This window comes from Portunus trituberculatus, chromosome 40 (genome assembly GCF_017591435.1).
Source record: "Portunus trituberculatus isolate SZX2019 chromosome 40, ASM1759143v1, whole genome shotgun sequence".
Classification (NCBI taxonomy): Eukaryota; Metazoa; Arthropoda; class Malacostraca; order Decapoda; family Portunidae; genus Portunus; species Portunus trituberculatus.
This window is the reverse complement of record NC_059294.1, coordinates 9,157,090-9,157,500: the sequence shown is the minus strand read 5'-3', so window position 1 is coordinate 9,157,500 and position 411 is coordinate 9,157,090.

Below are 411 nucleotides of genomic sequence, written 5' to 3'. Positions count from 1 at the left end.
AAAGATCCGTTTGGAAGGACAAAATGAAGGCGACACCGTGACACAAGATTACATTTTTTCCCTCCCATCCAGCAAAGAGCGACCCGCCTTTTTTCTTTTTTCCTTCCCTGCGCTCTTTATTCTCTCCTTTTCAGAGCAAGTTTGTCTTTTTCTTCATAATCAAATTTTAAAAGTCGATTAGGTTTCGCAACTGAGACTTTTTTTGTCTATTTTCTTTCCGTCATTTCCATCGTCCACTTTTCCTTTTGACGAGAGAGAGAGAGAGAGAGAGAGAGAGAGAGAGAGAGAGAGAGAGAGAGAGAGAGAGAGAGAGAGAGCTCTTTTCTCTCCTATTCTTTCTCCTTGCGTTCATTATTCCTCTCTCATGAATCCTCTCCTGCAGGCATTTCCTTATTCCTTGTCCTCCTCCTC